The sequence below is a fragment of the Malaclemys terrapin genome, chromosome 2 (assembly GCF_027887155.1).
Source record: "Malaclemys terrapin pileata isolate rMalTer1 chromosome 2, rMalTer1.hap1, whole genome shotgun sequence".
Taxonomy (NCBI): domain Eukaryota; kingdom Metazoa; phylum Chordata; order Testudines; family Emydidae; genus Malaclemys; species Malaclemys terrapin.
In genome coordinates, this window is record NC_071506.1 from 106,535,114 (window position 1) to 106,559,207 (window position 24,094).

The following is a 24,094-nucleotide window of genomic DNA, read 5'->3' on the forward strand; positions in this document are numbered from 1 at the left end:
ACTGTATTCTGCCTAAATTTAAGAAATGTACGTTGCATGCAAAATTAGAGACATTCTTCTCAGTTACACCACATAATGCTATTGATAGCTATAAAAGAAAATGGAAAGAACAAATACAAGTTTGTCTGCAATGAAAACATAATATTTAATATTTCAATGGATAAAAATACGTTTTGCAATGACTAGAGAACAAACATACCTTATTTTAATTGTAGAAGATCATTGTCACAAAGCGATCACCAGACCATTTTCAACAGCACCTTCCATATTTTCTGATTTCTTCAAGAGCCACTACCACCAGTTTTATCAGTTTATTAATAGATATATAAATCCAAATGATGATGTTTGATGTCTTTAGTCATTCAGTGTTTGTACTCTGTTAATCCCCACTAAAGTATCCACAGCTGTATTCCACCATTTGAAGAGCAAATGCAATATGGCAACTATTGCTATAAGGTGTTTTGGCAGCCATCATGCTTCTCTGACAATCACACTTTACCTATTCAGATAAAATTAATGAGTGAGTGTTAGTTCTAAACACATGAGCAATAATACTATATAGTATTTTTGCAGAACCATTCTGGCTCAAGTATAAATATCAAAGTTACAGTCTAGCATTTGAATAACTTCAGTTGTTTTATTTAATAGATTATTTGTTCATATTCTAAATTTAAATTTGCTGATTGTTTAAACTTGGAAAACTTCATCATGTTGGAATACTTCAAAAGAATCCAGTTGGATATTATTATTTAGTACTTTCAATACCCCGTGAAACAGGCATGGGTATTTCTTTACACAATGAGTACTCTTACATCTTAGAAAACCCTAAAGCGGAAGGGGAAAAGTGACGTAGAGGATCTTCAAAAGGCCTCAGAAATATTTCAAAAGCTTGAAGTTAGAAAGATATGGGAAGTAAGAAAGTATCTGGGAGAGTGTGATGAGTAAGGGAGTGCACATGCTCAGACACACTTACAAAGCTGGGATAGGGGGCGGGGCAGGGCAGAACCTATAGCCTTGTCCACAGTAGCCTTCCCCTGCTAAGGTTTCCCAGTATTGCATCTCCACCAGTGGGAGTGCTAGTGTAGACAAGGTGCTGGCAGTATTTCAAACCTTGCTGCTGAGACCTGGCCCTACATAGAACAGATGACAAAGCAATTAAAAGCAGCAACATGTCTACACTAGTGTTCCCACTGCTCCTGCCTCTGGTGTGGCTCCTTCAGTGGTAGCAGCAATGGGAAATTTTAGGGGGGAGGGGAATGCTGGTGCACACTAGAGTTGTGTATGTTGATGGGGTGTGTGTAAGGGAACCTGTTTTTGTGCTACCAGGGCTGGATGGGCAGGAAGGAGAGAGAGAGAGAGAGAGAGAGAACAAACTTCTACATAGCAGAGGGAGGGGGAGAAATAGTGAAACCCTTTCTGGAGAGGATGAGGCATGCCTATAGAGAGGAGGATGGGAGACTGCACCAGTATAGGGGAGAGGAGGCTTGGTGGGGGGAAGTCTATGTGTGTGGGGGAGTTTGTGTAATGAGTCCTGTGTATGTAAAGGGGGAGCCTACATATGTGTGAGAGTGAAAGAGAAAGTTATTTGGAGGGTGGGGGGAGGAGTAGGGAAGGAGCCTGCACCCTTGAGTGGATGTGGGTGTGTGCCCGTGTGCATGGTTTGGGGGAGACCCTAGCACATGAGAAGGATTTTTGGTACGTGAGGCAGGCAAGTGAAGGGAGAGAGGATAATGTGTGACCGTAGCTGGAGTCTGGAAAAGTACAGGGACATTGGCAAGGGGAAGTAAAAAGGAGAAGGACAGAGAGGTAGTGGGGGTGGGGAGAGGGATGCCCAGGGTAGGAAAAGAATACCACAGGGAAAAAAAGGGGGAAAGTTGTGGAGTGGGATGAAGTGAAGAGAAGGAATATGGGTAAAAACAATAGCTAAGGTATACAGAAAAAAAGTGAAGGAAGTGAAAAGAAGAAATACGAGGAAGACAGAATAAGTTTTCCAGAGTTGCAGAGTATTTAATAGAAAGCACAAATGCTAAAACACTACAATAAATAACCAATTAAGGTTTGGTTTTCTGTTTTGTTTTAAGGCCATTGGTTAAAAAAATACTGTGGGGGTGAAGGGGATTTCACTTGGGACCAGCCTGGTCTGGCCATCCTAAATTCACCATCGTAAATTGAACAAAATTCCCTTTCCCTAGTCTCTACTCCGCTCCCCAAACTGGTTGTATGTGGTTGCACCTATGCCCTCCTGCACACCTTACTCTACCTTTCCATGAAAGTCCCATACCAGCAGTGTCTAAATACCAGGCACTTCCCAGCATCTTACCCACATTTCCACAAATGCACTACACATCCCCCACCCTCCCGTTGCTGGGCTCTCCCCTTACCACTAAAATGCCCCTCGCCCCCCCCCCCCGCCCCCGCCAGATTTTGCTGCCAGCATTCCTGAACATTTTTCGTTCCGATTATTCCCATAATCCTGGGAAGTTTTCCTGGTCGGATCCTTCCTCCTCCCAGGAAAAAATACATCCAGACTCTTAAAGTTCTCTATATCCTAAAGAAAGCCTGCACGGGGGCAGGACTGACTAGCGTCCACCAATCTGTTTTACGTAAGCAGATACAGAATAGCTGAGTTGCCGTCATAAAACAATACTTCCATGAGCTGTTACGAGTACAAAAGAAAGAAAAAGATTCCTCTAGCCTGTGACTTCCCTCTAGAGCACCCTCACTTCACGCTTTCAACTCACGCTGAAGCCTGTAACAGGGGGAGGGGAGAAAAGAACAAATAAACCATAGGACAAAAACTCACCTTCTCTCTTCTTTAAAGTCTGAAAACGAAATCGAGGGAATTCCTTATGAGGCCACGATGGGGCCGTTTGTTTTGTAAGTACTGAGAGAGCTTGAAGGAAGTTGGGTAATGCTCTCTGGATAAAGTTCCCGAAGATTAGATAACCCAGGAGAAGAGAGAGATGGAGAGTTCATCCGAGTTTCTCCTTTTGTTCAAGTTCCCTGAGCAGACAAAGAGCCAGCAAGCGGCAGCAGGTTCCTCTCTGCCTCTCCCCCCCTTTTCCCTCCCCCAGTCCTTGCGTATCCAAAGGAGCAACTCAGGTCCAACACTGCCCTTCCCCTCTTCTTCTTCTTCCTCCATTCAATTAACACTGCAATTGTTAGTCCTCCCCATCTCTAGCAGGCTACAAGTCCAAACTTCCTGCTAACTGAGCCTCCCAGAAAAACAATTTCAATCAAGGGGGGAGAGAGAGAGACAGAGAGAGAGAGACATCTCTCAAATCATTATTTCCGGTAGATGCACCTCTTTGTTTGGATTCCCTTGACAATCACGGAGAACAATCCCCTTGGTATCTGGTTTCGGTCAGTTTGATCTTCTACAGTCTGTAGGACAAATGTAGATTAAAGGAAAATATAAAAACAAGAGGGGAGGAAGGGTTCATTTACAGGCGCACACACACTCGCGCGAGTGGATTTGGCAAGACTTTGTCCTTTCACTTGTGGAGACATCCAGCCTTCAGAACAAAAGCTTAATCCCCGGACACGAGACCAACAACAAAAGATATTTCCAGTCTTTGGCATCTCTACCTGTTGCGCAAACCACAGAGATGGGGCCAGCAGCATCCCCTGGCAAACCACACCAAAAAAAAAAAAAAAAAAAAAGTTCAAAAACCACACTGCTCCTTCACCTGTCCCCCAGCCACCAGACCATCTACTCAGCCCCTCTCCAAATAAAACCAGAAGGGAAGAAAAGGTAACAACAGACAAGAGCCCCAAATCTAATCTGCAGCCAGGAAGACGGGGGATTTCCAGAAGCCCTGCCCGCCGGCCCATCCCATTCATTATCTGCACAAATAAATCACACCACACTCAGAGCTTGAACCCCTTTCACTTGCTCCTTGATGCCGACGATTTAGCCAGGAAAATTAGACAGCCCCTTCCACCCCAAGGAAAAGAAAGGCCAGTTCTGGCTCTAGGACCCGCTCTCGCTCTCTCTCCATTTCATCTGCGATGGAGCAGATAGTCGCCATGGGCAGCAACCTTGTGCGCTAACTTTTTGTTTAAGTTTCACTGTCTTGGAAAGGAAACCGGGTGCAGTGGGATGGACGGCGTGTTAGTTTCGCAACAAGACAAAAGGAAAGCAGAGTAAATCGCAACTCACCTTGGTGTGATACACCTTCCGCTTTCCTCCTCCTCCTCCTCCTCCAAGCGCCTGGCTCCTTTGGGTGGAGGGAGGCGTTTGACGGGAAAGGCTAATTGCTGTCGATCGCTTCTGACCTGCATGTGTCTGGCTCAGCCACCCTCTCCAAAGGTCCCCCCTAGCAGAACAAAGGAGCGCTCCTCGCTTTGTGTTTAACTTTCGCATGCCGCCCACCCCGCTTCGCAACTTTCCAGCCCAATTCAAACGGAGTGCCTTGAGGGGGGAGGGAAGAAATCAAATCAGTCCTGAGCTGCAACCACTGCACCCCTCGCTAACAAGCAAACGACACACTCCCACCCCCACCCACACACACCCAGAAAGTGAACCTCACTCTGACTCACATCGGAGCAGGGGCTAGAAGTTGCAGGAACCAGCCCTACGCCTAAGCGAGGTGCTGCTGACTCCCCTACACGGTTTGTGTGTCTGCGCGCGTTTTTGTTTTGGAGGAGGAGGATGACAGGAGGGAGGGAGGGGAGTTATTAGTCCGATGGGAAGAAGCGGCGGCGGCTGCTCTGGGTCCCTTTGTGTGCACGTGTGAGAGGAGAGGCTCTGGCCGCGCCTTGTTGTTGAGCTCTGGGATCCCGCCCTCCAGTCCCCACCGCAGGCACGGCCCAGCCACCAGCAAGGGAAGCGGCCACCCCGAGCATAAAACGGCAGCGCTGGGCTCGCCCTCCTCCTATTCTCCTCCACGCCCGCAGGGCCCCCGCGCAGGGCAGCACCCCGCTGCCGGGCGGCCAGGAGCGCGACACATTATACTGGCGGTGTCCAAAATACATGATGGGGCTGCAGGGTAGGAAGCCCCCGCTGCGCTCCCGCCTCCCCTCCCCGGGCCCACAGGAGAGATCGTTGTTCAAAGTTAACTGAAAGAGAGGGAGAGTCAAAGGGAAGGTGAAGGGAAAAGAAGCCCCCACTCCCACTACTCTTAAAATAAAAGGGCAGGGGAGAGAAAAAACAGTTGCCCTCTGGGACCCTTTAGGAGCTAATATTTATTTCCAAGACCCTGTAGGGTCTTATTGTTCTTACCCAGCAATATCCTCTATTGTTCCTCTGTCTCTCCCTCCCACCTACCAATTCACCCTCCCACTCAACTCTGCCAGCTCAACCCAGCTCAGAACCCATACAAGTTCCTTTGGGTCCTTTCAACCCATCCCCCTATCCCCACAGAAACCTCTTTACAGCTGAACCTCACATCCTAGGCTCACACCTATCCACTGCTACCTGAGCCTACCAGGCTCAGAGTTCCTTCCCCTCCATCAGCTCAAAACCATTCCCCTCCTTCTAGGATCCATCCTCTTCCCCACCCCAATAAAATCCTTCCTATCCAGTGGCCTGCGCACAGCTCTGAACCCTTCTCTTCCCAAATGGTCCTCCACCCTGGCTCAAAACCTCTCTTGTTTCAACTAGATCCTGCTCACACCCATTCTTGGGGCCTGCCGCGCTTGCTGTAGGCATTTTGCTGCCTTAGATAAACTACACTGTGTGCGCTCCCCCCCCTATTTTATCCCATCCTATATTTTACTTTTTATTGCTACTCAGTCTAACATTCTGGCATTAAAGCAGTTTTATATTAAGTACCCACCAGGTCTGTGTTGTGTTAACTCTGCTTTTTCTTTCCTTTGTCATCCCTTCCCCCCACCACACACATGATTTTTGGTTTCCCTCATATTCTTAAACTTATTCTCCTGTAGTGTATAATAATTGTTTCCTCTTTTCCTCACTTTCTTACCATCCCACTTCTTCCTCTTTTTCTAATTCTGGGTTTTGTTCTATCATCGTCTCCCCCTCATCCTTCTCTTACTTATTTTCAACCTGTCCACATCCTCAGTCTCTTCCCCACTCCTTCCCTTTTAACGTATGTCCTCAATACATCCCTACTTTCTTCCTACCTGTCACATATACACTCCTCCTCATGCACACTGCTGCCTTAATCACACTTATACGTTCTCGCTTATTCCTGTTCCATAACCCAGTAGAATATATTGACTGGAATCTTGTGGTGAGAATAGGCAGAAATAATAGACCTCTTTTAAGGTCCTTATCCTGCCAGCATGTCTTTCATATCATCCTGTTCTGGGAAAAGGCCAACAGCCACATTTTCAAAAGTAAGCACTGATTTCAGATTCTTCAGTTTTTAGGTACCTGATCCAAAACAATTTGCGGGTGATTTTTAGAAGTGTGGAACACCTGCAGCCCCAGTTGTTTTCAATGTATGCCCAAAGAGAAGCACTAACTGTGACTTGCCACCATTCCCTGGGGTCTGGGTTAGCAGTATCACCTGTGCTTCCCCTCCCCCACTACAGATATGGGAGTAACAACACTAAAATGTGTAGGAAGGCAAAGGAAGAAATGCATTTTTGAGGAGAAATGGAGGTAAGTGAGGTTATTTAGTAAATTTGTTTATATTTTTGCCACCCTTGGCAATCACTCTATGACACTGTAAGGATCAGAAACCTTGTCTCACTCCCACCTTATCGCCTACTTCAAAACATCTCCCCAGCTCAGAGACTCCTCTTTCCCATTACTGCTGGTGCTGGAAGAGCAGAGGCAGTAGAAAGAAACTCTGCAGAGAACATGTGCATTGGGACCCATGCGCTGTCTCTGATATCTGAATTAGTAGCTGGAATCCCAGCTTCGCACCTGCTCCTTATGCTGACTGCAACCTGGATGGAAGTTTCAACAACCCCACCAACAGTTTCCTAGCAGTAGCCAGATGTATTGTGGCCACAAGGAATCTTGCAGTGCCCACAAAAGGTACAGTAGCCACCCTATAAATAATTTCCATGTCCCACAAATCCTTAATGAAAAACTGTTCCTGTCATGGGTAGACTTCAATTTGAGAGACATATGCCACACATCTCATTCAAATGGTAGTTAATCAGAGTTTCCAAAAATTATAGATAATTTTCTAACAAAAAGTATTGCACACAACACAGGGGTAACTATTTTGGACATCATTGTGATAGATAAAGATGAATTAATCATTGGACTGGAAGTTGATGGTTGAGACCAGTGATCATGACCTGGTTACATTTAATAAGAGAAAATAAAAACAGTCCCTACCAGATTTTTTATATATATGTATATATAAAAACATACACACACACACACACACACACACAGAGAGACAGACTTAGTGTTTCAAAAAGGCTATGGCCAATATCCTCAAAGGTATTTAGGTGCTTACCTCCTTTGAGGGTCTGAGCCTAATTTCCCAAAACTGAGGAAAATTATGAATTAAACTGATTGTGAGGAAAAAATAGGCAGAAAAATATGAATGAAAACTGGGGGTTAAGAGTTTATTAGATGGCCAAAAAGCCATAATTCACAATCAAGAAAGATGACAACTTTGGCTAAAGTCCATCCTGATTCAAGTGGCAAAATTAAGGCAGCAATCAGGGGTGGGGGAAGCAACATATAACAAGCGGAGAAAGGGGGAACAGATAGAAATAGATATATCCTGGAAGTTACAAAGTACAGAAAATTGAAAAGGGAAGCGAAAGACTGCAGGGAAAAATACAGGCTAAGGATAATGGGTGTTTTTAAAGTATATTAGAGACAAAAGAAATCCTAGCAATGGTATATGTCTATTACTAGATAGAGATGGTAAAATTGTCAATGATGCAGAAAAAGCAGAAATGTTTAATAAATACTTCTGTTCTGTATTTGGAAAGAAGCAGGATGATGGTGTCACATTATATGAGGCTTGTGAAGTACTTTCCAGTCCACTAGTAACTGAGGAGGATGTTACGATGTTACAAGGGATAAACATTTTTAAATCACCAGGCCCAGATAACCTATACCCAAGAATCCTAAAAGAGGTGGCTGAGGAGCTCTCTGACCCACTGGTGTTAATTTTAATAAATCTTGGAATAGCAAGGAAATTCTTAGAAGACTAGAATAGAGGTGATGATGTGCCAATATTCAAAAAGGGAAAGCAGGAGGATCCAGGTAACAATAGACCAGTTATATTGATGACAGTCTCAGGCGAAAAACAGAAAACCTGATATGGGATTCAATTGATAAAGAATTAAAGGATAGGAATATAAACAATTACAAAGCCTGGTTACCAAGAAATGCCACTTTCAGTGATAATGATTGCCAAAAGCTTTAGTGGCACAATAAATTCACCACTTTTGGACATAGATTGAACATCCAGCCAGTCTGTATTAAGGATGTAACTAGAGATCAATCTCAATCTGAGTGACATTCGATCAGCAAAGAAGCTATGTCCCTCTGGCATATGCCTTGATGATGACGATAATATTGAATATAATTAACACCAGTCAACATGGTTTTACAGATCATAGGTATTGTCTAACAAACCTAATTGTTCTTTGCTGAGGTTATTGTTACCTTTATCAACCAAACATGTATAGATGTAATATACTTAGATTTTTGTAAAGCATTTGACTTAATAGCACTTGACATTCTGATTTTTAAAAAATAGCACTATGCGATATCAATGGAATCCATGATAAATGGATTAAGAACTGGCAGATGTCAAATAGTAGTTGTCAATGGGGAATTGTCATCAAAGGGGAGGTTTCTAGTGGGCTTCCACAGAGATTGATACTAGACCTGACTTTATGCAACGTTTTTATCAGTGATCTGGATGTAAATATAAAATCACCGCTGATCAAATTTACAGATGACAAAAAGATTGGTTGAGGGGTAAATATTTATGAGGACATTGCAGTCACATAGAATGATCAAGATTGGTTGGTAACCTGGGACCATTAAAACATGTTTTAATACAGAAATGCAAAGTTACACATCTAGGAGCAAAGAATGCAGGACATACCTACAGAATGGAGGAGTGCATCTGAAAATGATTTAGGGGCCACAGTGGACAAGCAACTGAACATGAGCTCCCAGCAGGATGCTGTGGCAAAAAGGACTAACGCAATCCTTGAATTAACAGAGGAGTAATAATTAGGAGTAGGGTTGTGATTTTATTTCTGTATATGGCATTGATGAGACCAATAATGGAATACTGCATACTGTTCACATTTTTAAAAGGATACAGACAAATTGGAGCGTGTGCAGAAAAGAGCCACCAAAATGATTCCAAGACTGGAGAAAGTGCCTTATAGCAAGAGACTTAAAGAGCTCAATCTGTTTACTTTATCAAAAAGAAGATTAAGATGTGATTTCATTACAGTGTATAAGTATCTTCACAGGGAAAAAATACTAAAGTGCTCTTTAATCTTGGGGAGAAAACCATAACAAGAACCAATGACTGGAAGCTGAAGCCAAACAAATTCAAATTAGAAATTAGGCACACATTTGGAGCAATGAGGGTGATTAGCCCTGGAACAAATTACCAAGGGATGTGGTAAATTCTCCACCTCTTGATAGTTTCAAATCAGTACTTTCTGGTAGATATGTTTTAGTCAAATACAAGTTATTGGGCTTAGTTCAGATGTAACTGGGTGAGATGTAATGGCCTGTGATATACAGGAGGTTAGACTAGACATTCTAATGGTCCCTTCTGACCTTCAACTCTATAAATGTATGTATTTGCAAAACTTAAGGTTTCCTGCTGCTGCCATATTTCATTGAAACATAAAATCTCTTTGCCAACCCACCCCAAATGTACGTTTCACCTTGCTGTCCTGGATCTCCATGCCTTCCTTTTCCACATCATATTCTCACTTGATTAACTCTCATCCAATATCTAAAGGGCCCTTTCTTTCCCTTTTCCTCTCTATTTGGACCTTGATTTCATAGTTGCTGTAAGAGGGGTCTGAATAGAACTTTATCCTCCACTTTCAAATAAAACCATTTTTCAACAACAGTCATAGATGTTTTAGAGAAAGTTGCAGTACTGTCATCTCTGAGCTCCTAAATAATGGGGACAGATGGCTGCACTCACCTAACATTTATTTCCTTTGATTTAGTTTTAGAATCCTTCATCACCTACTGTACAAAGAAGTTATTGTTTAAGTCTTTTAGCCTTGGGGGCTGCTCTAACTCGTATTCTGCTTTCCAGGGCCCTTATGGGATCTGCGAAGCAGAGAACAACTGCAGTGCAGTGCGCTCTAGCCAGAGATTCATAAATTTATTGCCAGAAAGGACCATTAGAACACCTAGTCTGACCTCTAGTATAACATAGGCCATAGAGTTTTATCCATTTATTCCTGTATTGGGCCCAATAGCTTATGCTTGTCCAAAACATATCTTCCAGGAATACATCCAGTCTTGATCAGAAGTCATCAAGAGATGTAGGATCAACCACTTCCCTTGGAAGTTTGTTCCAATGGCTCATCACCCTCACTGTTAAAAATGTGTACCTTATGTCTAGTTTGAATTTGTGTGGCTTAACTTCCAACCACTAGTTTACATTATACCTTTGATAGATTAGATTTACCTGCACTTGGCTCACCTCCAAAGCACCCTCTATAACCAGGGGTTGGAATCAGGGCTTGTGTATAGTCTTCATGCCAGTTCTGCACTGGCCAGAAAAGCTCAAACTCCTAGACTTTAAGACCAGAAGGGACCATCATGATCATCTAGTCTGACCTCCTGCACATGGCAAGTCACAGAACCTCACACACTCCTCCTGTAATAGACTGATAACCTCTGTTTGAGGTGCTGAAGTCCTCAAATCACGATTTAAAGACCTCAAGTTATAGAGAATCTACCATTTACATTAGTTTAAACCTGCAAGTGACCAAAGCCCCATCCTGCAGAGGAAGGCAGGAAAAAAAAAACACCCAGGATCTCAGGCTCAGCCCATCTGACCTGTGGGAAAATTCCTTCCCCACCCCAAATATGGTGGTCAGTTGGACCCTGACCATTTTGGCAAGATCCAAGAGCCAGACACTATGAAAGAATTTTCTGAAGTAACTCAGAGCCCTTCCCATCTAATGTCCCATCACAGGGGTCATTGAGGATATTTGCTACTAGCAATCGCTGATCTGCTACATGCCATTGTAGGCAGTCTCATCATGCCATCCCCTCCATAAACTTACCTAGTTCAGTCTTGAAGCCAGTTAAGGTTTCTCCTCCCGCCCTCTCAATTCCCCTTGGAAGGTGGTTCCAGAGCTTCACTCCCCTGATGGTTAGAAACCTTGTCTAATTTCAAGCCTAAACTTGTTGATGGCCAGTTTATATCCATTTGTTCTTGTGTCCACATTGGTGCTTAACTTAAATAATTCCTCTCCCTCCCTGGTATTTATCCCTCTGATGTATTTATAGAGAGCAATCATATCTCCCCTCAGTCTTCGTTCGGTTAGGCTAAACAAGCCACCTCTTTGACTCTCCTCTCATAAGGTAGGTTTTCCATTCCTCTGATAATCTTAATAGCCCTTCACTGCACCTGTTCCAGTTTGAATCCATCTTTCTTAAACATGGGAGACCAGAATTGTGTACAGTATTCCAGATGACATCTCACCCATGCATTGTATAATGGTACTAACACTTCCCTGTCTCTACCTCAACTGATGCATCCTAGAATCACATTAACCTTTTTCACAGCTGCATTATCATTGGCGGTTCATAGTCATCCTGTGATCAACCAACAAACCCAGGTCTTTCTCCTCCTCTGTCACTACCAACTGGTAAATCCCCAGCTTATACCAAAAATTCTTGTTGTTAGTCCCTAAGTGCATGACCTTGAACTTTCCCATTACATTTCATCCCATTTCTATTACTCCAGTTTTCAAGGTTATCGAGATCTTCTTGTATGATACTCCAATCCTCCCCCATGTTGGAAATACCTCCCAACTTTGTGCCATCTGCAAATTTTATTATCACAATCCCACATCTTGTTTCAAGGTCATTAATAAAAATGTTAAGTAAGATTGGTCCCAAGGCCAATCCCTGAGGAACTGCACTAGTAACCTCCTGTATCAAATGCAGGTATTTTAAATCTACTTAATTTCCTTTGTCTAAAACATCAATTATCTTCTGAAAGAAAGATCAGTTTGGTCTAGCACAATCTCCCTTTTGTAAAACCGTGTTATATTTTATCCCAATTACCATTTCCCTCTATGTCTAACTGTTTTCTCTTTCAGAATTTGTTCTAAAACCTTGCATACAATTGAGGTTAAACTGACAGGACTGTAATTTCCTGGATCACTTTTTCCTTTTCTTAAAAACAGGTAGTATATTTGCAATCCTTCATTCATAGGGTATGGCCCCCAAATTAACAAATTTATTAAAAATCCTTGCTATTGGGGTGGCAATTTTATGTTCCAGTTCCTTTAATATTCTTGGATGGAGATTATCCGGGCTCCTCATTTAATCCAGGTAAAATGTTTGAATTTGACTTCCACCTCGGATGTGGTAATTTCTATTTCCATATCCTCATTTCCATTAGCCACCATGTCACTACCCCTAAGCACCTCATTACCCTTATTAAAAACTGAGGTAAAGCATTTGTTTAGGTTTTGGGCCAGGCCTAGATTATCTTTAATCTCCACCCAATCCTCTGTGTTTAGTGGTTCCACTTCTTTCCTTGTTTCCTTTTTATTTATATGGCTATAGAACATTTTACTATTGGTTTTAATTTCCCTTGCAAGGTCCAACTCTGTTTCGCTTTTGGCAGAGGCGGATTTACAGTGTTGGAGAAAAACACCAGTTTTTACTTTTTGATTGGGTGCAGCAAAGTTAGATACTTTATTATCTCTAGCAATTGCGTGGAGGAAGAGAACTATACAGGTCTCTCTAAAGGTAAACAATTATAGCAAGCATTTATTCCTTTTGTTACATACAATAATAAGCAACAGCTGCATTTTGTTTATACATAGGTCATTTTGATATTTTATTTATTTATTTATTTATTTTATTTATTTAGACTTTAGTTTACATTTTATATTATTTACACAACTTTAGTTTTTTTTTACTTGCCTTACGTAATTCTTACTTCTACAAATCTCGCGTTATTAGGGTTATAATTAGCCTGATTTTTGCTCACAAAAAAAACTGTTTGCATTAAAATCCCCTTCCAATCCCTGTCAGGCCTTGCTCTACTTCCACAACAGTAAAACACAGGGTGCCCTGGCACAGGATCCCCAGGACCAGGCAGCTGCGGGGTCAGAAGCTTGGTCCTGCCAGCTCCTGGGGCTCTGCACCCACCAGCAGCCAAGCACACCCCCAGCCTGTTCCCTGCCTCTTCCCCTGAGCGTGCCACGTTCCCGTCCCTCCCCCTCCCTCCCAGTGCTTCCCCCACTGCCAGACAGCTGTTTGCCGGAGCTCAGGTCACTCCAGTAGGGAGGGAAAGGAGCAGGGCCGCAGCACACTCAGGGGAGGAGGCAGAGAAGAGGCGGGGTTGGGGCCTTGAGGAAGTGCGTGGAATCAGGGCAGGGCAGACCAAAGGCGGGGCCCCCGCACTCCCCCTACACATGCCCCCCTCAGCCCCCTGCTGTGAGCTGCTCAGGGCAGGGGGCTGGAGTGGGGCAAGGGGGCTGGGAACACCCCCATGACCCCAGCCCCCTGCCTTGAGTCTTGCATCCCCTCTTACACACCTCCAGCCCCCCAGACTCCTGCACCCCTCCCACATACCCAACCCCCACACACCCTATGCCCTGACTCTTGCACTCCCCCCCCACATACCCACCCCCACCCTGAGCACCAAACAGGAACTCCTGCACCCTCCTCCCACATTCCCACCTGCACTCCTTGCACCAAATGGGAGCTGCCCCAGGTAAGCACTCCACACCCCAACCTCCTGCCCCAGCCCTGAGCCCTCCCCCTGCGTCCTAACTCCTGGCCAGACCCTGCACCCCAACCTCCAGCCCGCTCCTGCACCCTAATTCCCTCCCAGACCCTGCACCCCCCGTTGACTCCACCCTATCACACACACCCAGCCCCCTGCCCTCCCTGACTCCTGCACCCCCCTCACACACCCTCAGCCATGACTCCTGCACCCCCTCACATACCCCCACCCACCTGCCCTCCCTGACTCCTGCACACACACACACACACACACACACACATCCCGACCCCGTGCACCAAACGGGAGCTGCCCCAGGTAAACCAACCTCCATCCCAGAAGTCTATTTCCCTCCCTACTTAGGTCAAGTCTATCCCATGAGAACAGTCCTCTGTCCATGAATGCCTCCCAGTCTTTGAACTTCTCAATGCCCTCCTTATAGCACCAATGCCTGAGTCATCTGTTGATCATCATGATCTTGTCTCACCTTCATTCTCCTCCTCTAAGGATAGGTAGAATCCCACTGAAGATCACCTGAGCCTCCATTTCTTTAAATGTCTTCCCCAGCCTAGCACAGTCTCCCTTGAGGTGTCCCAGCAAGAATCTAGCAGTATCATTTGTTTCTACATGAAGGACAATCACTGGATTCTTTCCTGCTCCCATTAGGATCCTGTTCAGCCTTAGGGCCAAATCCCATTTCTTGGCTCCCAGCAGACAGCACATCCTTCTGTTCTCCATATCCGCTCTGGTGACAGGCCTGTCCATTCTTCTTAGCAGAGAGTCCCCAGTCACATAGACCTGCCTCTTCCTTGTGTTGGTGCAATTCTCCAGCCTGCCTCCTGTTCCTTTTGGCTGCAAGTCCTCTTGTCTTTTGTCCAGTCTTGCAATCTTCTGTGAGTCCTCCTCTATCCTCTTGGGGCTCCAAACTCTGGCTACTCCATTGACCCTTGCCCTCTTCTTGGAGGACTAGCTGCTCTTCTCTTCTTCCTTGCCTTACCACCTTCTTTCATTGCCTGTTATGCACCTTCTTCATTTTCCAACTCAGCAAATCTGTTCCTGAGCTCTGTTTCTCCTTCATTACCTGGTCTTTTCCTCTGCCTGGTTCTCATAGTCACATCCCTCCACTGGCCGCTTTCCTCACCATTCTCCAGTCCTTGCCTCTGCGAGTCTTGAGTTCTCCCTTCAGCCTCCTCTTGCCTTCCCTCCATCATCAGCTCAAATCCCCGTTGAAACTCAACCATACTTACCACTTGCATCTCCAAATCTCGGATCTTCTCTTCCATCAGCTCTATCAGGCAGTACTTCAAACAAACAAGGCTCTTTTTGGGTACCCACTCCAGGAAAACGTACATGCCGCAGCTTCCACATCCAATCATCTTAATTGTCTCTTCCATTCCTTGGGTCACTTCCACTGCTGCCTCTGCATCTGTCATAGCCTTTCTGCCTAAGCTCCAGTCAGAGAAAATAAACACACTCCAAAATAAAACCAGAACACCGCACAGTCCCTCCCCCAAGCTCCCCTTACAAACTCCTACTCAAATTGCCATTTTCAACACTCCTTGCTGGCTTCTGTGCCTCTGGCTGACTGCTACGCTGCCATTATAGGGCCCCTTATCAGGCTCCCTACACAGAGGCTATTCTTACAGGGTGTTTCTGTCACCAGGTCTATTTACACTCAAATATTAAGGTCCCATTATTTTTCCTAGAATAATAGGCAATTGAATCTTTTTCTCCCCATAGTTCTCTTATAGTAGGAGATGGGCAATGGGTTTCTCCTTTAACTGCCAACTCACATTATCTTAGCTCTCTAGATGTCCTTTGCTTTTGCTGACCAAGCAGTGCACTGCTTTCCATTCCCTGCTTCCTACCAGCAGCTTCTTCCTCTTACAGAAGATGCTTCTGCAATTAACAATAATTTTTTTGTTTGGAAGCATGAGTTAAATCATTAGGTTCAATCTACTCCTGCAGATGTAATGATCAAGACAGATGAGTCTGAAAATGAAAGAGCTGTTTTGGCTTGAATATGTTCTTGTCTGGAGACACATACTCAGCAAATTCATGGTCTGTTTATTTTGGATATGCGAGTACTGGAAACTTTCAGATGAAAAAAAAAACAACAGTGTTATTCCAAGAGCATAGAAAAACACACGCTTTATAGCTCAGCATTCTTTTAACCCACCTAGAGGTTGTTCACGACCTCCAAAATATAGAGGAAAAGGATTTGCAATCAATTCTTGAGCAAATGATTTTTTCCATATATTCTCTGAAGTCAAATGAGATTAGCTAAATTGTGTATTCTCTTTATTTCAAGGGTCCACTTGATTAGGCCAGGGGAAAGGTCTGGAATTCAGTTAATCCAACCTTCTCCCTGAATATATCTGCCAGAGTCCCCTTGTCATCTTAGCCCATGCTGACCCCCCTTTATCGCCTACTCTTTTTTGTTTTCCTTTTTGTTGTCTATTTTCTTCCATTTGGCAGTCTAGTTGTAAGCTCAGTGCCATAAATTCAATTCTATTTCAATTATTTTAACTATTTCATCCAGTATCCTAGGGACCATCTAATAGATACTGTAGAAATTGGTAATTAAACATATACATAATCATTCCCAGACAAACTCCAATAGGGGTTTGATTCATCGATGTATTCCTATACATATATTGTTGCATCAAACCCTTTATTTGAATTTGTCTGGGAATTATAATTTATGTATGTATACAGTGAATTTCAGTTGCTGATCTGATGTAGGGAGAGCATTCATTGTGATGACTGAAAGAGCTATTTCGAGTTAAAACAAGATTGTTTTATTTAAAAAAAATAGGCAGAAAAGGACAGTTGTTTTCTCCCAATTGTGAATTTGTTTCAGTTCACTTCAGACATAATTATGATCATTAGTTGTATGCAGTGTTGTAGCTACGTTGGTCCCAGGATATTAGAAAGACTAAACGGGTGAGGTAATCTCTTGTATTGGAGCAACTTCAGTTGGTGAGAGAGACAAGCTGAAGAGCTCTGTGTAAGCTCAAAAGCTTCCCTCTCTCACCAACAGAAGTTGGCCCAATAAAATATTATCTTGCCTACCTTGTCTCTCTATAATCATTAGCACAATACAGAACACATCAAAATGACTTAGGCTATCCTTAAATATTTTAATAATGAGCATGGGGTGACTTTTTATAAATTTATCCAAGTCTAGAAGCCCAGTAGCATAAGAGATTGCCACATGAAACTTGTATAAGGGACTAACATTACTACGATAACATCTTATTTTAAGAGATCACCCCTAACATATCCACAAAGTACTGAGACAGAATCCTAGCCCCAATGTTACCCCTTTGAGAGTAGCACAAACAAACCATAAATCTGGCTTAACCAGTGAGTTGGGGATTCCCCCAGCATAAAGGAATCCCGAACTAGTGTAGAGATCTACACAATCCTTATTCTCTGGCATTCCGCAGTGTAGAGGACATGTAGAGAACAGTGCCAGGCAAAAGGTCCTGAGTGCTATTCACTTCAGTGATCCCCAGCTGGTGTCTTTATGACTGCAGCCGCAGCCACCCTCGTTCCTGGGACCAGGCCAGTAGACCCAATCCTCCAGTTCTGATGAGCCACAAACACATCCTTTGCAGACACCTTAGTTCCCTCATCTGTGTCCAACACATAATGAACACAGGTGTGAATCTGAGTACAATGATGTTTCACCTTTGTTAAAAGACCATTTCTGATTTTTGTCAGTCTTTGAAGTACTTACTTAAGACAGGGAGAAGACCTGAATAAGGTTTTCAATTTTAAAGCACTAATATTTAATAAAAGTTAGCTGGTTAGTTTCTCAGATACCACTATATTGAGTGGAATGAATCCTTAGATAGGTAGCTAGAGCTATTCAGTTTGTCTAAATCCATCCCCTACCTCCATGGAGCCTCCCCATTCAGTGGAACTGGGAAGAACTGGATGGGCATACAGGGATTACACAGCTCTGTGCAGCAGCAGCCCATAAGGGCCACATTACACACTCCAGAGCCTACTCCAGGCATTAAGCTGGAGGAGTCTCAATGGAGCTATTCTGCAGTCACTCTGCAGACTGTAAAAGCGGATTCCTCTCCCTCTGCACAATGCATCTTCCCAGCAACAGATCTGGCAACTCAGCCATGGTGCTGCTTTTTAGATTCTGGGCCTATATGAATATTGAATTGCTGCTAAGACCCTCATTTTCATATGAAAAAAGTCAAATTTGCAAGAATTAATAACATGTATCTGTGATAGTAAAACCAAACAATAAAAAGGGACCCATTTTTCTTTGTGAAAATAGATGCGGTATTACATGCATCTCAAGGAAGATCAAGGGCATTGTAAATATAGAAGTTTCTCAACCTGGCATTTTTATTACAATTGCAATGTATCAGGTCTGGTAAATCCAGCTCTAGCAAAGATGTAGAGATATATATACACAGGATGAACTAGTTGTCTGGTTTATAACCTGTATTATAGTATAGCAGTTGATAGCAGTCAACCCTTTGGGCTTATATGATTATCAGGGTCAGCACTTCTGGTATACTCAGACTACATCAGTGACTGACTTTAAATGTTGTGACATTATTTAGTTTTATTATTTTTGTCAGCAGGGTGCCTGTGATCAATACAGGATGCTTTTATCATAATCATCTGTCCCTTAGTCATAAAAATACAGATGTTCAGCTTCATATGCATGTCTTTATTTTTATTTACACGTATAGTTGTAATTTAGGACTGTCTTAATATGTGTTTATGCAGCCCCAGTACAAAGGGCCCCCGATTCTGACTGGGGCCTCTTGTCACTACCGGAATATAAGTAATAATCCTACTTTGCTAAAAATGGAATTCATTTCAGTGTACCTTAAAATGCAGTAAAACTAAGACAAGTTATATTAATAATCACAAGAACATATTGCTTCTACCCCTTTAGAAACTGTGGAAGCGCTACACTGGTAGCATATGGGATTTAGTCATTTTCTTTGTACCAAGGGCTTAGTCTAACTCCCACTGAAGTAATTGAAAGATTCCGACTTACTTCAGTAGAGCAAGCCTAAAGATTGATATCAGTCATAACTGAATATGTCCTAGTACAATATGCAGTTACCCATGACCAAATACATACACTTTTAGAATCCAACCCTGCAAATACACATGCAAGTAGCTTTATGCACATGAGTAGTTCTACTGACTTCAAAGGAGTAAAGATAAGCAAATGAATAAATGTTTCCATGATCAGGGCTTTCAGTTTCTATTGCTCACTGGGGCCAGGAGAAGGTAGGAGGAGTTGGGGACAATAGCATGTAACGTTCAAATTTAAGGGTTTACCTGCCTGATAAATATTTTTATGGAAATGTTCTTGACAAAAATCCAATAACTAGAACTCCAGTGACCTTCTTTTCTCCAAGTGTGATGCTTTGTGCTCAACAAAAATGGATCCTAGAACAGATTAATACAATTTTTGAAAATTCTTATCCTTAATAGGTAAGGGGTTGAAACCTTACTAAATAAACTGATGATCTTTCAATAACCACTGCCTGAAAGGTCAAATTTCAAATTTGGTCTTGTTTTCTGCAGCCATTATAAATGAATACACCAAATTTCAAGATTTCTAGACCAGCAGAAACCAAGATGTTAATTAGGTCTGTCAGTGATTGTATTGTATTAGATTCCAATATAAAACAGAAGTAGCACAGATAATAAATATTTTCACTAATGTGTGTGATACTCATTTTCTTATAAAGTTAAGCTAATTGTGGAAAAGATGACAACATTAAACAGTAGTAATACCCTTAATATTTCCTCTGTTGCTATTTAGGTATTTTTTAAGTTTCCTACACATTTAGCAATGATTCTCCTTGCATATATTTTGACTATAAATTCCTCAGTGATGAGAGACAAAGCCAGGAGAAATAATTGTAATATTAAAAAGAAGTAAATATTTACCAGCTGAAAGTCAGAGTGAGGCAAAATGACTACCTTAGGACAGCAGCTGGTTCTCTCTCCAGATTCAAAGGGTCAGCTACCGGGAGTATAGTTTAGGAAAATCTGAGTACTTCTTAAGAAAAGATGGCTGAAATTCCAATTTTATGAGGTTAAGGATCTGAGAGAAAGTCTGTGGTTTCCATAACTGAAGGTAATGTGCTATTTGTTTCATTAGTTTTGTTATAATATCTTGATGCAATAAGTACCCATATCCCTTCTGAACATCTGCTGCTTCCTTTGCTTGAAGTTTACCACATCATCAGAAAAGGCCTTATTCTGCCTGGCTGTTAGTGACTATACAGTGGAAGGGGTGAGGAGCACTAGGAGTCTTGCTCCCTTTATGTAGCCCAGGTAAGGGCAAGGCAGAATTGCCTGCAGTTCCTGTGCTCAGTGGAATGCAGACACTGCTCTATCCCCATTTGCAAAGTGCCACAAATGGGATCGGTAGGAGGTGAGGCCATGCTTCCCTCCCCTCCACTATGCCTGCAGATTGGGGCTGACACACAAGGTTTAGCTAGCTGCAACCCATAAAGGGGCACACTACCAAATTCACTGCCTTGCATTTCAGGAAGTTCAGAGATGCATTCTGCCTGACACCTCCAATTCAGTTCCTAGGTCATTCACCCACCATCAGATGGTAATGACTTTTGGCTACTTGTAACCTGGATTTTGCTCAGTAATCTGGAGTAGAGACCATCTTCCTATTACAAGTCTCCTAAACCACTCAACTGACAAAGGATTTATTTTCATCATTTCCCCACCCATTGTCAATGATAAAATTTTACATGGGTATAAATTATGACAAAAGCGCCAAGGCAGTGGAGAATCAGGCTCTAAATATTTTTGTTGAGTGCCTAAATCCTTCCTTCTTTGGTGAATACAGTAACTCCCCACTTAACGTTGTAGTTATGTTCCTGAAAAATGCGACTTTAAGTGAAACGATGTTAAGCGAATCCAGTTTCCCCATAAGAATTAATGTAAATAGGGGGGGGTTAGCTTAGGTTCCAGGGCAGCTTCCCCTACTCTGCAAGCACAAGAGGCAGGGGATTCAACCTTCAGCCCGCCCACTCCACTCCTTCCCCCAAGCCCCCACCTTGACCCACCTCTTCACCCTTTACTTCGCTCGCTGCATCCTGGCTCCTCCCCCCGCTCTCCCCTCCCTTCTAAACGCTGCAAGCCAGGTGATTGCCGCGTACGGGAGGGGGGAGGCACGCCGAGTCCTCGCTCCTCCCCCCTCCTTCCTGCTGGGGCAATCAGCTGGCTTGCCGCGTTTGGGAGGCAGGGGAGGGAGGGGGAGCCTGCCCGCCGAGTCCTCGCTCCTCCCCCCTCCCTCCTGCCTCCAAAATGCCACAAGCCAGCTGATTGCCACCAGCAGGAGGCAGGGGATGGAGAAGGGAGGTGCGCCGAGTCCTTGCTCCTCCTGCCTCCCTCCTGCCCAGGGCACTCAGCTGGCTGGGGGTATTTTGGAGGCAGGAGGGAGGGGAAGGAGCGAGGACTCGGCGTGCAGGCTCCCCCTCCCTCCCCTGCCTCTCGAATGTGGCAAGCCAGCTGATTGCCGCCAGCAGGAGAGGGGGAGTCTGCACGCGGAGTCCTCGCTCCTTCCTCCTGCCTCCAAAACACTGCAAACCAGCTGATTTTCAGGTGGGCAGGAGTCGGGGGAGGATGGGGAAGGCACTGATCCATAGGGTCTGCCGGCGGGCGGGAGGCACTGGTGGGGACGGGGGCATAGGGAGGCTACCAGCTGTGGAGAAAGCAGGCAGCCAAACAATGTAAGAGTGGAGCATTGCACAACTTTAAATGAATACGTTCCCTAATTGATCAGCAACGTAACAACGAAACAACATTAAGTGGGACGACTAAGTGAGGAGTTACTGTACTCCAATTCCATTTTGACATTATTCCAAATGATAACTCACTTATAATATATGTAACTCAGAGCCCTGAGACCACTATTAATGACGTTTATATTTTAATTCTTCCTTCTCCTGGCCTCAGTGAGTGATAGAAACTGAAAGCCCTACTCCAGAGCCAACTGTTTCAACACCCTCCTCCAGAACCCTGGGAAAGAGATGGTGTGGTGCAATGCCCACTGATGGTGCTGTGCAATGTGCATCGATATTTCATATGATTTGAAAATATGACGCATCAATCTTAAATCTACCTATCTATATTTGTTTTTAACTTTTATGGTCAGATTCACCACAGCTTTACCCCACTTGTGAATATCATAAAGCAGCCAAAGCTTATAGGCCAGCTAACTGCATTTTGAGTTGCTTTGCTTTGCCAGAGCAGCACAAAACAGCTGGAGTTCCCCCTTCATCCTGTCCTCTGTGTTTTAACTATATGGGAGGTTACTGACATTTTGGAAGGCAAAAAATAAAAATTTTAAAAAAATGGCAGTGGTTGCTAAATTTCTTAAAGGACCCACTTTTAATTAATTTGTATGCCTACATAACAAGTTTTACTTGTAAATTTTCAGAAAATTCATTTTCTATTGAAAGGCTAAGTATTGTAATTTTTGGGAGGATACACTGTGTTTTTAATACATACCAAACAGATTAACTCCCTGCTTTAAGATCAGCTTTAACTATTGTGTCACTACTAATGCCTTCATAAAATCATGGTTCAGCACAAATATTTTGCTAGTCATTGAACTTATTACCTCACATTTTTATCAGCAGGAATCTCTCTGGATCAAGTATGTTAATGTTCATACTTAGCAGTAACGGGAGCTAAGAAATTCATCCTTATGTTCAGAACAAGAATTGTAAAGAAAACTAAAACAGTGTACAAGCTTGTCTTTTACCAACAGAAGTTGGTCCAATAAAAGATATCACCTCACTCACCTTTGTCAATTTTGTCACTCTCATTTGTTTTGTTACAAATGATTGTTTCCATGCAATAACTCAGCTGAATAAAGCTTAAACCCACATGATAAACTGAGGCACATATTGCTATGAGATATGCAACCTCCAGGAATTTCCATCTGTAGCTGTGAAAATGCACAATCTACAACCAGAATCAAAAGCTGAAAACCAAACAGTGTCCTGATACTGTCTTTTCTAATTTGGTATGTGCACTGGATTCCGTCTTGTTTACTGTGATTTTTGTATATTTTAATGAAAATGTTTTAAAGATATTTTACACAGATGTTTTTATGCTACTATTCTGAGAACAGTAAGTGAACCTATTGTTCAGAGAGCCATTGAGATTCAGAAATAGTAGTTATTGATAGATGTCCAAAACTATTACCTCCATCCTCAAAGTTACTATTTGCATGTTGTATTAATTGGCTGTGTTAGTTTGTGATTTTGTTGTTGTTTATTTGCATGGAATTATTTTTAGAAGGGGGATGGTAATTAGCGGCTGCAGTCAATGGATAGTGGCCCTTGACAAGTGAAAAGGAGGTATAACATTCTGTAACACTGACCCATACTATGTGATAGGGCCAGGAAATAAAGATTTGTCCCATCTTAGTATCACCGTGTTTCATACCTTTATAACACACAACATCCCTTCCAATACCAGTTAATCCAATCTTACTCTTTACAGTAACTGTGAACTGAGTTACCTCAGCTCTTACTGGCAAAAACAACAACAAAAACTTGTAAATCAGAATTTACTTGTATAGACGTGATTCATTGAATACAGCAGTCATGAAGTTAGAACTTGATGAAAATTATGTCAGAAGCATAACATCTGACTAGAAAGAATACTAAGGGCCTAGTCCAAAGCCCATTTAAGTCATTGGGAGCTTTTCCAGTGGTGTCAATGGGCTTTGAATCACACCTTAATCAAATATCACCTATAGGTGTTCTCATTAGGGAGCTCTAAAACAGTGGTCTCCAAAGTGGGGTGCGCAAGAGGATCCCTTGGAGTGCACAGCAGTTCGGGCGGCTTTTTTTTTTTCCCCCCCGCTTCGGCAGGTCAGGCAGGAGTCCAAGCGGCTTTTTTTTTTTTTTTTTTTTTGCTTGGGACAGCAAAAATGGTAGAGCCGGCCCTGCGGCACGGCAGGGGGTGCGTGCTCAAATTTTTTTTACTGATAGGGGTGTGCGATCAAAAAAGTTCGGAGACCACTGCTCTCAAAGACCAAAAACAACCATGAAAACATGACAGATTTTTCTAGTTCAGTTCTCATGGAGTATCATAGATAATAAGGTGAAATTGCTTAATTGACAGTACTCTAACTGATGAGCAGATCACACTTTCCCCTTTTGTAGCATCAATGTTATTTAAATAATTCTGGG

The 24,094-nt window shown here is 43.2% G+C and overlaps 1 long non-coding RNA gene across 3 annotated transcripts in view; it reads right to left on the reverse strand.

The window, feature by feature from the left end:
* Window positions 1–2,998, reverse strand: part of LOC128832548 (uncharacterized) — a 419,194-nt gene extending 416,196 nt beyond the window's left edge. For all 3 annotated transcript variants that reach the window (XR_008444003.1, XR_008444001.1, XR_008444000.1), the window contains exons 1-2: window positions 2,804–2,998; window positions 200–499 (exon numbers count right to left, since the gene is read on the reverse strand). This is a non-coding gene — a long non-coding RNA (uncharacterized LOC128832548). The remainder of the gene's footprint in view (window positions 1–199; window positions 500–2,803) is intronic.
* Window positions 2,999–24,094: the final 21,096 nt, after the last annotated feature.